Source organism: Perca fluviatilis, chromosome 2 (assembly GCF_010015445.1).
Source record: "Perca fluviatilis chromosome 2, GENO_Pfluv_1.0, whole genome shotgun sequence".
NCBI lineage: Eukaryota > Metazoa > Chordata > Actinopteri > Perciformes > Percidae > Perca > Perca fluviatilis.
The window spans coordinates 43736345-43750143 of record NC_053113.1 but is presented as its reverse complement, the minus strand read 5'-3'; positions in this window follow the sequence as shown (position 1 = coordinate 43750143).

Here is a 13799-nt window from a genome sequence, read left to right as displayed (position 1 = left end):
GTGATCTGTTGAAAATGTTTTTTTTTTTTTTTTACTACTTCTTACTGGTTCGCTTATTTGAATTGAAAACGCAATTTCTGGTAGAGTGTTGCTGTGGGCATGGGAAAAAAGAGGCGTGGGAAAAAGGGGTATGTTGGGAAAAGGGAGTGAACACCGATCCCCGGGCCAGAACGAAGAAGGCACAGCCAGATGAGTACGGAGCAGCGGAGGACGCAGGACAGCCAGACATATGGACTAGAGCTAAGCATGCACAGACATACGATCAACATGTACTGACAACATGAACTGTGGCTGTTTGTGTGTGTGTGCGCGTGAGCGTTTTGTGTGTTGTTGTGTGTGTGTGTGTGTGTGTGTGTGTGTGAGTGTGCGTGTGAGTGTGTGTGTGAGTTGTGTGAGTGTGTGTGAGTGTGTGTGTGTGTGTGCGTGAGTGTGGGTAGAAATGCATTGACCTTTGGGCTTAGGCCCATTCACGCTTATTACAATCACTTACTTGGCCTGTTGTAAGAGGAGCCTTACACATTCCTATTTTACAACCCTGCCTTACACACGGTTCTGCTCTCTGCTCCAAAGAGTGTAAAGATACTTGATTTAATTCTTGGTCATTGGCTCATTTCAAACGACCAGTGTTACTCAAACTTACATTCATGCTGTGTGTAGAATGAAAAACCTATCTTTCTCTGTTTCAACCGGGAAGAAACCCTTTTATGCGCCAAAATTTAACGCTACACCCTTCTTCTCTCACTGACTCATTTCAAACACATCCGGATATTTCATCTCTAACGCTCATTGGATCATTTAAATGAAGATATTTCTACTTCCTGTGACGCCCTCATTGCATCACTTAACGCACGTCATTTCCGGGGGCACGCCTTCCTTCTAGAAGCTTCCAGAACAGTCCAGTCACACACACCTGGAAGGCATCAATCACATTTCTGACAGGTCGTGACCTCTTGACCCCCCAGGTCAAAAGGTCATCCATCAAAATCCCACATTCCAAAGTGACAGTAACCTCCGCTTATTATCTCTTACATTGAATTACACCCAGGGCGAGACACAAAATTCTGCACAAACATGTTTGAGGAGATTTTTGTATACTATATATAGTGTATATTTCTTTAAGTTCAGATAACTTATACTGTCATATTTTGTGCAGAATTGTGTTTATTGTCTTTTGGCAATGTTGGAGGTAGAGATTGTGCACCTTAAAACGTGTGTTTCCTGTTGTAATTGCAATAGTTAAATGACTGGATTTTCAGTGTTTTTCAAATGTTCTAATGAAGGATTTGTGCAATTGAGGGCTGCAGCGAGATGCTCCTCTCTCAGCAAGCCGGGCGCCTGCAGCTGCAGGGGGCGCCGATTTGCCAATTCCCCACACAGTGAAAGGATAGATAACAGAAAACCGCTTCGCTTTTTTTTAAGTTCTCATGTCGCCCCCCATGTGTCATTAAAATATGCCACCCCGGGCGGCTGCCTGGTTCGCCCGTGCCAAAAACCGCTACTGAGGTTAATAATCATTCTGTAATTTTATTCTGTCTGGGAATGATCCTCCTCCCCTTCTGCAGCAGATAGTGGACCTTAAGTCGACAATTGCTAGACTGCACAGATATATCTGCGACCTATAACCTTCATCACTTCAATATTGGAAAAACATGCAAAGAGCTGAACAATTGAGGACATGGTATGCAAAGCAGCAGGGCTTAATCATATTGAAACTGCTCAGATTTTTATTATCATTAGTGTTCAAACCCCAAAGGGCCCCATTGAGTTTGTGCTGGTTAATTATTATTATTAGGGTTAGGTTTGTGTTAGGCTTTCAAGCCAGGGAGCAGAGTTCGTGTCCCAAGGAAAAAACAAAAGACTTTTAGCCAGGAAATGCGTGTTTGTGTCCCTGGAGTTTTACTTAAGGGGGCTGGTGTTTTAATCCAAACCAGCATCTTTTTTCTAATGTTAATTAGCTTTTAGTTTTGGAGCCTAAACTATCATTGCCGCATGACTGTCAGCTTTTGTCGGCTAAACTCAACTGCAACGGCTGCTGAAATCACATCACCTCGTGTTGCCCTGTATTATTAGTTATTAAACGTGTGGTATACTCACCGCAGCCGACCTGTCGTGCGAAAATGTGATGTTATGGGAGCGCTGTAACTGTTTATACTTGCTCGTGGTGGTCGCAACACTAGTTGCAGTCTTCTCCTGAACAGAGGTGTCGCTAATGAGCAAAGGCTACCTTTCTACGGACTAGACGAAGAAGAAAAAGGTAAACAATGGCAGAACTGGCAGCAGCATTGACATCAATGTTTCGATTTGATTCGATGACCTACGTCGTCGGACCAAGCCTTTCATTAATCATAAAAGAACTCATCTTAACCCAGTATAGTTCAGTTGGGTAGTGCCCATATTAAATTATACCGTTACCGAGGTGATAAAAGCACCAAATTGTACATGAAGCTTCTTTAGGACCTCCTGAATGATTTCAGCCTAGGAGCCCAGCTGAAATATTGAAATTTAGTGTCAAATCACTTAAAAAAACAATATTCATGAAAAACGTTTTTTTTTTCTTCTCTTAAGTAAAACTTTCAGGGTAATGGCCTTTTAAGACCACTGAATAAGCTTCATTTTGTTAATTTGTGCTCAGGCCAGTAGGTCTTCCAAATTATAAGTGTAAAATAGAGTGCCAAGACACCTTATACCTAAAAAAAACCCCTCAAAAAGCCCTGTATAATATAGGCTGAATTATTAAAAAAGGCAGCAAAAATGCTTAAATGTTAAGTGATCTTGGGTTTCTCTTTTATTTTTCAATTCAACTAGGTCATTTATATAGCTAGCTATCTACTGAGTTCATAGTGTGGTCATTAGTTTTATGTTAGGCTGCATCACATCACATTAAATCCTATTGCATGCAGAGGGAATTTGAAAGACAACCGTTTATCCCGCCCCTCGGATTGTGCCCTGCCAATGGTGAGTTCCCAGACCCAACATCTTGATGTGGGACTGGCTTGTCAGGCTAACAATTCACCAACAACTTTGTAAGCTGATAATATCTCAGTGTTGTGTTTGCTGCCCTAGTTGTCAAAAATTAAATAATGCAGCTTTAAAATAATGATAAAGTCTGAGCAATACCACAATCAGGTATTAAAAAAAAGACAGTCTGTGTCAGTCCTTTCTTACTATTTAGTGCTCCATATGTACTGTCTGTCAGTTTATTTCAGCGGGAAACTTCTTAGTGTGAAATGTATGTATGACATTTTATTCTAGTCTATAATATATATATCTATAATATATAGATTTGTATATATATCAATTGTGTTTATAAATTCTGGCAATGCAACGAAAAACTACGTCCATCGGCAGTGATGGAACAAGTACTCATATTGTTTACTTAAACATACAATATGTAATTTTCTGCTGCGAGGTGTCTCCATAGGGGTCTTTCAATCGAAACAGACTTTTTGATAAGGTCATTAAGTTGTGTGGGATCGTGGGAGTTGTTTTCATTGTTAAACAACCACAATTACCAATAAAAATGTATCTGTTCACAGACAAGTTTATATATAGGGCTGTCAAACGATACATTTTTTTAATCACGATTAATCGCTGAATTTTTATAGTTAATCGCGATTAATCGCATGTTTTATCACATGATTAAAATTCTATTATACCATGGTCTGGGTGAATACTCGATTCTGATTGGCTGCAGGGTGTCCATTAAAAAGTGATGTTGGACACCTACTAATGGAGTTCCGGTGAAACTGTCTGTTTACTGTTCTAAAATAATGCGCTACATTAAATCAAAAAGGATATTTGGATTTATTATTTCCAACTCATCCTCTGAACACAACAGGATGGCGCTAAAACACACAGGCTGCAAGAAGTAAGTTATATTGCCCCTCTGGACTGACTTTGTTTCACAGCGAATAACGTTATCTCACATCCCGTTTGCTGTTCAGGTCACTGCTTCAGGCTGCGCCGCTGCAGCCGACAGTAACGTTACACATTGCGGATCAAATTCTTCGTAAAAGTCGTTATATTGTTTTGGGGACAATGACATGGCTGGATAGCTAGCTTGTCTTGTTGTTCAACATACTGTCAAATTATTTTTACTGATTGCCAACTGTACACAATGTTATTGACTTTGTATCTTGCTAGCATAGCGTTAGCTTTCTGGCTCGTAGCTAAACTGAAGGGTTCTATCAGCTGAGCGGACTATATAAATATCTCCGGTTGCTAAGGGAGGCAAGTTGTATCTAAGGTCCTTCCTAATTCCTGGGGGAGTCTACAACGTTTGCATTGCATAAGAACCTGATGGATGGGAATGATTGTTCCAGGTATTAGTCAAACCGTAAGGCGTAACCAGGGAAACAGAGTTATTGTTTGGATAAACTTTAGATTTCGATTGTAAAACTAATTAAAATATGAACTAATGTTTTAAAAATGTTATTTGGCAAGTGACCATGGTATAAGCGGGTTGATGCCCTTCGAGGTGTCCATTGTCAGGTATTAATGGACGCTGTCGTTCATTAATACCTGACAATGGACACCTCGTCGGGCATTAACCCTTACTTATTTTGCATTTCAGAACTGTTTTTAAGTACATATTAACAATGGAAAGCAATTCTTACCAGTGTATCTTGATTGGGAATCAAATGAATGCAAAGAAAGTTACTTTATGAACTTGACTTTAAGATTTGTATTAGGCTAGTTTATTATTTATTTACTGTAAACAAAATTAGAAAAAAGAAAAAAAAGAAGGGTACTATACAACAGTCAGGAACTTGTTATTGTTAAGGCCATGGTCAAAATAAAATATTTAATAATAATGTAATAACTATAACAATAACTTATTTCACTAGTAAATTGCTGTTGAACGACAAAAACAACCACCAGATGGGAAAATGGTATTTTACAATTACTGTGAATGCACCACGAGGCTCCCTGTTTTAAGTGAAAGTGTCTGTGTTGTTTAATTCCGACAACGGCAGCTGCTAAAGTTGTTAGAAACAGCTAAAGTTGTTTCAACTTTAGCTGTAAAGCTGTAAAGGCTGATAGAAACAGCCTTTACACAGTATTAGAGGCTCACTGCAGTGGCGGATGCAGAACGTGACAGATGTGTGGGCCTGGATTAAAGTGATGATTTGTTTTAGTATCTTCAGTTCACCTGGGTCATAACATAAAAATGGAGAGTTAGCTAGTATAAGAGTTATGTGAATAGCTATAGCCGCAGGGCTAATGGACCCACTTTTGTATCTTGTAAGTTACCCCACTAATAATGCCCGATACCAAACGCTTCCATAGTAAGAAATAGGTTATGCTCTCATAAAATTATGGATTGGAAAGTTTGTAAGTACACCAGAAGTTTATGAACACTTGCCTGCTCTCCTCAGCTCTCTGTTGCTGCTGCCGTTACGCGTTACATTTTAGGAGCGCTCACATTACTAAAGGATTACAAGTAACAACAAAAAAAATTTTATTAATTCAATGATTAAATAAGGTAATGTCTCCAAACTTACCTCAATTATTACTTGTCTCCTGCTAGTTATACTACAGCACTTACTTTAAAAAAAAAAGTTAAATTAATAAATATCTTTGTTGCATCTCTTTTCGGTGTTGTAATTTGTAGACGGCCCTAAGCAATCATCTTACTGCAGCAGCAACAACAGCAGAGAGCAGAAGCCAGCAGGCAAGTGTTCATAAACTTCTGGTGTACTTACAAATTTTCCAATCCATCGTTTTATGAGTGCATAACCTATTTGTACTACTTGTAGACGTTTGGTATCATTTCGGGCATTATTAGTGGGGTAATTTACGAGATACAAACGTGGGTCCGTTAGCCCCTGCGCTAAGCTATTCAGCTGATAACGCTACTCTACGCTAACTCTCCCAATGTTAGACCCAGGTGAAAAAAGCTTCTGGGTGGGTGTTTGGCTCGAGGTCATGGTGCAAAGGACCCTAGGGTGAATTACTCCGAACCATCACTTTAAGTCAAGGTGGGCCTGAATCTAGGCCAGTGTTTCTCAAAGGGGACGGTACAAAAAACAGTGGTCTGCAACATTAAAACCTGCCAGTTTGCGACTGGACGAGACAGTGTATCATAACTCTTCTCTTCTCTGCTTCTGTCTTTGTTCGGCGCACCTCCGTGCTGCCTTCAAGAAACTGGACGTCAGAGCATCATCTTAAATGAGCTCTGTACTTCAGCGTGAAGCTGCGTTCAAATAATTAAAAAAAAGCAATCGCCGCAGTGTGGTGCAAGTCGTGCGACGTCCTGTTGTGTTCTTTAATCCCCCAATGTAGCAGAAGTAGACTTTATATTTCAAAGTAGCCTAACAGTTTTTCGTCAGATAGTTTATAGAACCCAACATTTCGTAATGCACCTGAAGGCAGCTTCATTTCACGGAGAAAGAGAGAAAGAAAAGAGACGTGCGAGAGATATTGACTGTGCTTTGTTGTTTGGCAAACAGTCAGCTGTTCCACAAACTCCCGGGCAGTTCAGAGCTTGTGTTTGGTATTTTCAAACTTTCTTGTGGAAGCGATAGATGCAGTGATGTCACTGTTTACTGTACGGGACTCTCATCACACCTCCACAAAACGCAGCGCTATGTACGTTTCTCCAAACGTTTTTTCTGCTATTTAGGCTACTCGCAAGACAGGCGATAGTAAACTTCTTCTAAGCAATAAAAAAAGTTTCTCACTAACTTTCAAAGGTTGTAAATTTATTTCCAGTCAGAAGTAAATCCTGCTTTCACCCCGTGCTAAGTGCCAGCTTGTTTTCCTATTCAATTATAGATTTAGATTTGAATGAAAAATAGATTTAAATTTTTTTTAATTTGGCTACTGTTAGTGTTTGTAATATCCAATTAAAGTTTGAATGTTACATATCTAGTTTAAATTAAATGCCAAATTGTTGGCTTTTTTATACACCTGTATAATTTCTATTCACATTTTTTTTATACCTGGGATATTAATAAATATGTTGTTCGTCATTCGATTCAATGATATGATTGATTATTTTTGGGCTAATAGTACAGTAAAAAGGCATAATATTAGGGCGTAATCATTAATATTCGGGGCAATTAGCCTACATCGTATTTGATGAATCCAGGAAATAATACTAGAGCAGAACAGTTGCCTGATGAAACATTAAAAACTGTTCACAGGGCTTAAAGGAGAAAAATGGAATTAATTATAGAGCAGGCCTATAGATTAATTCCCGGTCTACATTTCCTACGGAAAACCTAGGAGTTTTGGTGCAGAGTTTTGAAATTCATGTATCACCATCCACCCCCAACTCCCACCGTCCCAAATGTCTCATCACCACTCCACTTCACCAAAATGTATTCCGTTATAGCCTATCCAGAAGCACCACTAAAGGGACATCACATCACACATTAAACAAGTATTCATAAAAATGAAAAAAGTTTATTAGTCTACTTAGTTTAAAAGTCAGCAGTGTACTGCTGTCAGGTGTAGTGTAAAGTCAGGCACCGAAATGAGGCACCGAAATTTTCGTTCTTATTCGGTCTCGTTTCTACCGTTTAGGTCGGCACGTTTCAGTACCCAACCCTACTTACCAGAGTCAACATAGTGTGCAGTAACTTCTAAATAATTTTGATTACTCACTGACGTCCAGTGATCACCGGTTGATGAGACAGCGTTTGCACTTTGGTTTCAATAACAGGTCGGTGAGTAGCACTCTCCAAAATAGTGCTTTGCCTGAGCCCACTAGCATCAGCCTGAGTCACGTTAACTGTACTATGCTTAGCTCGTAGTAGCTCAAGCTTGACGTGCTTCGGTGATATTTTAATTTGGCTTTACACAATGTGCATGTGGCTTTCGACTTGTCTACGAGCCGTCTGGGAGTTTTGGAAATAAAAAGCGCCATTCAGAATTGTGTTGCTGCTGCATTTCTCCATCATGCCTGCAGCCAGCAGCAGGAAGATGTGTTAGGAGGAAGTTGCAGTGTTGCCAACTCCTCAGTAAGGAAAGTCGCTATTGGCTGTCTTAAAAGTCGCTAGAAGTCGCTAGATGACGTCATACGCTCATTTGCATACAGCTTAGTGGTTGTGTCAGCAAGGTAGATAGAAAAACAAATAGAAATCTTTAGCCAAATAATCACAAATTCAATACAGGAATTTATTTTACCTTATAATTATTACTTAGGTAGCCTATCTTTGAAGTGAAAAAAGAAAAAGGAAAAAAAGAAATTCTACAATGGGATGGAGAAAGATTGATAAATAATTCTCAAAAAAGGCTGGGTTGCCCAGGGCCAGGCCAGCTCAGCGGCGACTTTCTCCCGTCACGTCCCGCTGTCTGTCCTACCTACAGCGGCACCCGCACGCTGTCCCTTCTCCCCTTTCTACCTGCATGCGCGCACTGTGCTGCTGCACAATGTGCACATGAGGAGAGAGCACAGGGGGGAGGGGCTGCTCCTCTGCTCCTCAGTCACAGAACAGAAGAGAGGTGAATGTTTTGGCGGCTACAGGGGAGAAATACCTTGCGTGCTTGCTGGACAATACTGGCGACTTTTTCTACCTAAAGTCGCCAGATTTGTCGCTAGTCACTTTTGTGAAAAAAAGTCGCTAAGGGGGTCTGAAAAGTCTCTAAATCTAGCGACAAAGTCGCTAAGTTGGCAACACTGGGAAGTTGTCACTACCCAAAGTGAGTAGAGTTTTAAATTGTTTTCTGATGCTGTCTTTTGTCTTGTTGGCTGTTTTACTGTTTATTTGTTTTTGCTTTTACCCTGTTCAGCACTTTGGATAGCTCCGCTATGTTTAAATGTGCTATATAAATAAAATTTACTTACTTACTTACTTACTTAGAGTGCAGATTTGAGTTGCGCATGCGTCACTTTGCGACGAGTGCAGATGTGAGTTGCGCATGCGTCACTTTGCGACAAGTAGCAAGTAACCTGTCACTACCCAAAATGAGTAGAGTGCAGCTTTGAGTTGCGCATGCGTCACTTTGCGACGAGTGCAGATGTGAGTTGCGCATGCGTCACTTTGCGACAAGTAGCCTACAAGATGCTAACGGCGGTTTGAGCTAACGTTAGCAATCAAGTAGCCTACTAGATGCTAACGGCGTTTTTAGCTAACGTTAGCAATCAAGTAGCTAGCCTACTAGATGCTAATGCCGTTTTTAGCTAACGTTAGCAGTCAAACAATCATAAATAGCTAAAACGTTTTTGAAATGACTGCTAGCTACAAGTTTGCAATCAAACACAACATCGGCTGTCACTTGAATGGCGTTTTGAGCTAACGTTAGCAATCTAACAATCATAGAGAGCTAAAACGTTTTTGAAATGACTGCTAGCTACAAGTTAGCAATCAGACACAAAGACTGTCACTTTAATGGCGTTTTGAGCTAACGTTAGCAACCAAACAATCATAGATAGCTAAAACGTTTTAGAAATGATTTCCATCTTCTGTTATTGTATGTAAAGAGAAAAGTTTATTATTTTACAGATTTCCCAAATTTCAGTAAGACACGTTATGCCGTAAACAGTTTAAATCTGACCATGCGCAACTCACATTTGCACTCGACCAAAGCCGGTCTGACTCGGCTAACATCGGGTATGACACGTTATGCCGTAAACCGTTTCAATCTGAGCATGCGCAACTCAAAGCTGCACTCTACTCATTTTGGGTAGTGGCATAACCCATAGATATATACACCTACAAGATGCTAACGGCGGTTTGAGCTAACGTTAGCAATCAAGTAGCCTACTAGATGCTAACGGCGTTTTGAGCTAACGTTAGCAATCAAGTAGCCTACTAGATGCTAATGGCGTTTTTAGCTAACGTTAGCAATCAAACAATCATAGATAGCTAAAACGTTTTTGAAATGACTGCTAGCTACAAGTTAGCAATCAAACACAACATTGGCTGTCACTTGAATGGCGTTTTGAGCTAACGTTAGCAATCTAACAATCATAGAGAGCTAAAACGTTTTTGAAATGACTGCTAGCTACAAGTTAGCAATCAGACACAACAAAGGCTGTCACTTGAATGGCGCTTTGAGCTAACGTTAGCAACCAAACAATCATAGACAGCTAAAACGTTTTAGAAATGATTTCCATCTTCTGTTATTGTATGTAAAGAGAAAAGTTTATTATTTTACAGATTTCACAAATTTCAGTAAGACACGTTATGCCGTAAACCGTTTAAAGTGACGGTTCGGAGTAATTTCACCCTAGGGGTCCTTTGCACCATGACCTCGAGCCAAACACCCCCCCAGAAGCTTTTTTCACCTGGGTCGAACATTGGGAGAGTTAGCGTAAAGTAGCATTATCAGCTGAATAGCTTAGGGCAGGGGCTAATGGATCCGAAGTGTCTCTTAACATTACCCCACTAATAATGCCCGAAATGATACCAAACGTCTACAGTAGTACAAATAGGTTATGCACTCATAAAACGATGGATTGGAAAATTTGTAAGTACACCAGAAGTTTATGAACACTTGCCTGCTGGCTTCTGCTCTCTGCTGTTGTTGTTGCTGCTCTAAGATGAGTGCTTAGGTCCGTCTACAAATTACAACACTGAAAAGAGATGCAACAAAAATATTTTTTTATTTCACTTATTTTTTAAAGTAAGTACTGTAGAATAACTAGCAGGAGACAAGTTATAATTGAGGTAAGTTTGGAGACATTACCTTATTTAATCATTAAATTAATAAATATTTTTGTTGCATCTCTTAATTTGTAGACGGCCCTAAGCACTCTTACTGCCCGGTAGTAACAGCAGCAGCAGCAGAGAGCAGAAGCCAGCAGGCAAGTGTTCATAAACTTCTGGTGTACTTACAAACTTTACAATCCATCGTTTTATGAGTACATAACCTATTTGTACTACTGTAGACGTTTGGTATCATTTCGGGCATTATTAGTGGCGTAATGTTAAGAGACACTTCGGATCCATTAGCCCCTGCGCTAAGCTATTCAGCTGATAACGCTACTCTACGCTAACTCTCTAATGTTCGACCCAGCTGAAAAAAGCTTCTGGGGGAGTGTTTGGCTCGAGGTCATGGTGCAAAGGACCCTAGGGTGAAATTACTCCGAACCATCACTTTAAATCTGAGCATGCGCTACTCAAATCTGCACTCTACTCACTTTGGGTAGTGACAGCATGACAGCTTGATGATAAGTAAAGGTGCGGCAAAGGGTCAAAATAGTAGCCTGTTAGGCATGACGTGAAGCCGAGTGAAGTGAAAATAAACTAGAACTACAAGCAGTTATGACGGGGTCCAAGCCTCCGATGCCAGTCGCCTCCGATGCCAGTCGTCCCCGACGCCCCAGGGAGCTGCGCCAGTCGGCCTTGATGACCCGGGAAGCTGGGCCAATGCGGGACCTGAAGCATTACGTTAGGCAAACGTTGGTGAATATCGAGAGGTTTGATGCACAAGGTCTGCGGTACTCTGCCATTGCAAATGTAGTGGTTAACAGTTCATTTCCATGCATATACAGACTATACCTTTAACAATTCTCTACGATAAACAAACTTCTTAACCCCCCTGACCACAGGGGACAGCAGAGAGAAATGAGAGAGTGACTGAGAGGGTGGAGGCTGGTGTGGTGGTTGAAAGAGCAGGGGAGGTGGTCAGGTTGTTGTAAATGGTGTCATAGGCGCCAATTGATGTTTTCCTCCGAGGGTGCTCACAGGCGCACGTCGTTTAAAAAAAAAAAAAGTAGTCAAAAGTTGTTTGCATTTCAGAACCTTAGAAAATGGACAGTGGCCGACACGAACACATGTGCCTATTAACTTGATAATAAAGCCGTAAAGTAGGCTTTCAACTCAGGACAGCGCCACTTCTCACACATACAGATAGGATTGGAGATGAGAAGTTTAACTGACACGTAACCGTGATCAGCTTCGTGGGAAATTAAGAATCAATGCCACCGACATATGCATCACACTATGACAGACTCTCCACTTAGCACCAACTGCAATGTTTAATTGCACGGTATCAGCGTATATGAATGGTGTTGATTTTGGATTGAAAAAGTGGGAGAAAAGAGTTACATTTGTCCACTGTGAAGGTTGTAGAAACTTTGTCAGGTGGGTTAAGAAGTTTGTTTATTGTAGAACACCAGGGGAGCACGCGAAAGCGAAAACCAAAACGTAAAGGTAGGAGGTAAACATCTGTAAATATTGTGAAGTGTGAGCTGCAAGGTCTTTGATACATTCCCATTGCAAATATTCCATTAACATTGATTAACAGGGCAAAACACTTATACGTTGATTATAGCGCCGACATATGGCCGATCTTTGCCAAATTTGGTACAAATCCTCAGAGCGGCATGCTCAACGAGCAATACATCTACAGTTCTATATATTTTGAGTCATCCATTGCAAAAATAAACATATTGAACATTATAACTCATAATGGACAAATTATTAACATTTCTTACACACAGTGTATCAATCTTGGATGTAACAGTATGGATTAATTTCACAAAGACCCGAAAAACTCTGGACTTCTAGGCTGGATGCAAAACCTTCTGTAAGGGCTAGGAAGACAACGAAAACACCAGCAGAAAGGGGCAACTGTTAGCTTTTAGCTCCAAAAGACCCTATGCTTCGACTACGTATAATTATGAAGTTATAAAGTTATTATTAAGAAGTGCCGTTTGGCGTTGCATACAACATGCTCGACCTCAGACGGGATTAAAAGGCCCAAACTGGTATATGTTGACTATAGCGCCCCCTAATGGCCGATCTTCGCCAAATTTGGTACAGAGCCTTAGAGCGGCATGCCGAACGAGCATCACAAGTTTGTGTTGATTGCTTTTACTGTGGCAAAGATATTGCAATTGCAAATTTCCCATTTAAATGCATTGAGTTATTGGGCGAAACAAATAAACGTTGCTTATAGCGCCCCCTAAAGGCCGATCTTCGCCAAATTTGGTACAGAGCATCGTAGTGAAATTTTGAATAAGGATCTCAAGTTATTTGCTGATAACATTAAATTTAACCAAGATATGATATGATACGTGTGTGGTAGCTAGCTAGGAAAATTTGTTTGGTCCTTCCATAACTTTTTGTCAGGTCCATCTGCAGATGCTAACTACCAGGTTTCGTGCAGATTGGTCGCACAGCCTAGGACGAGTTCGAAAAAGTTGCTTTTGCACATTGCGCATATTGCGAAAAAACGTTTGCGCGGAAATGTGCGTGGCCTTTATCAGGTAATTCAGCTTGATTCAAGGAACACGTGGATGTAAGAATTTCTAATGTGCGATGTGTATTGTGGGAGTTAGTGACAAAAAACCATTATAGCGCCACCTAGTGATCCACATGTGTAATTTTTGGTAGGTGTGATCCATGGCCCATTGTCCATCTACCCTGTAAATTTAAAGTTGTTCACATTAGTGTAAGTGATGAATCTAGAGTTGGGTCACATAGGCCACGCCCACTTTGACCCCTCGGTACTCCATTCTAGGGTTGGCCTCAGGATTGGCCCCAGATGGTAGGGGAGAACCGGGACGAATGAAACAGTTTTTAATTAAACGTCATTTACAAAGACATCGTAAAACACTGAAAGCTAATATTTTGTCACTAGCAACCTACATCTGTCTGAACGAAACCGTTCGGGAGTTATTTAAACAGTAGTCTGACATGCGTTTTGTTTCATTCGTCCCTCCTGGCCTGGACGAATGAAACACTATAATATTAACTTAAACCATATACCTTATTCGGGTTTTAATGAAACACACATAACAAATTATTTGTTTAGTCGGTATTGTTAAAATTTTTGCTAATTTCTCATAATATTAACAGTTCCAAAATAGTTTTTGTACCATGCGTCAATGGCAAAGATGC